Raw genomic sequence first — 1264 nt, forward strand, 5'->3', positions numbered from 1 at the left:
CACAACCTTGCTCACTGAAAGTGAAGATGACTTGAAGCACTTCTTGATAAAGGTAAAGGACTACAGCCTTCCCTATGTATTACATCTGAACATAAAGAAAACAAAAATTCTTAAAACTGGACCAGTAAACAACTTCATGAAACTGAAGTTGTCATGGATTTTCTTCTTGGATCAGCAGTCAATGCCCACGGAAGCAGCAGTCAAGAAATCAAATGACATAGCGCATAGGGTGTATCTACTGCAAAAGACCTCTTTAAAGTGTGAAAAACGTCACTTTGATGACTAGGGAGTACTTGACCCAAACCATGCAAACCATGGCACCTAACAACATTATATGTGTAGGCAAGTTCACACACCTCATTTAATCCTCATAACACCATGAAGCACTATTACCGGTTGCTGTTTGCCATTGTTGATTCTGACTCAAAGCGACCCCACAGGGCAGAGTAGCACTGCTCCATCAGGTTTCCTAGGCTGTAATCGTTACGGAAGCATACTGCCACATCTTTTTCCCACGGAGTGGCTGGTGGGTTCCAACCGCAGATCTTTCAGTTAGCAGCCAAGGGCTTTAACCACTGTACCACCAGGGCTCCTATATCGGCCCATAGGTGGAGCAATTTCCAAGGCCTCATCGAGCTACCAGCTCTCAGCTGGAGAGACGGCAGCCGACCCGCAGAGCAGCGCCTTCACGACCTGCGCCCCGATGCTGCGCGCCCTGCCCCGCACCCTGCGTCCTCCGCGCCCCTGGAGGCCCCTTTGGGCCCGCGGCTGCCCTTCCGACGGGGCGGCTGGGGGACCCGAGATCCAAGTGCGCGCCCTGGCAGGCCCTGACCAAGGTGAGTACGCTGGGACCGGCCGGGCCAGGACCAGGCCGGGCTGAGGAGCGGCAGCCTGGCGCGCGGCGCTGCTGCAAGTCCCGGAGCGCTGGTAGCGCCACCACTGCACGCTGGAAGACTGAGGCAAGTAGGGGGGAAAGCGGGACGCGCGGTGCGTTAGAGGATTCGCTCCCAAATCTCCTGCCCCTCCCCCCATTCTAAGGCTTCCAAAGCCTCCAAAGTTGCGGGAGTTGGGTGATCACTTTACTGGCTTCGAGCTTACTAAGGGTGTAACTTTACGTTAATACTGGTTTCCTCAAACCCCCCACTTGGTGTCCTCGGGCTGTGGAGAAGAAGAGAGGAGTCGTGCAGGGCAAAGACAGGGCACCAGCGCTCTCGGGACGGGAGAGTTAAAATGCCGGCTTTCCTGAAGCAGCATTTACCTTCCA

The 1264-nt window shown here is 54.5% G+C and overlaps 1 protein-coding gene across 2 annotated transcripts in view; it reads left to right on the forward strand.

Moving 5' to 3' along the window:
- The first annotated feature begins 745 nt into the window (after positions 1 to 745).
- ECHDC2 (enoyl-CoA hydratase domain containing 2) overlaps positions 746 to 1264 on the forward strand; it is a 35038-nt gene continuing 34519 nt past the window's right edge. For both annotated transcript variants that reach the window (XM_023726990.1, XM_023726991.1), the window contains exon 1: positions 746 to 836. The gene's annotated coding sequence lies outside the window, so the exon portion shown is untranslated. The remainder of the gene's footprint in view (positions 837 to 1264) is intronic.

This window comes from Trichechus manatus, unplaced genomic scaffold, assembly GCF_000243295.1.
Source record: "Trichechus manatus latirostris isolate Lorelei unplaced genomic scaffold, TriManLat1.0 scaffold00015, whole genome shotgun sequence".
NCBI lineage: Eukaryota > Metazoa > Chordata > Mammalia > Sirenia > Trichechidae > Trichechus > Trichechus manatus.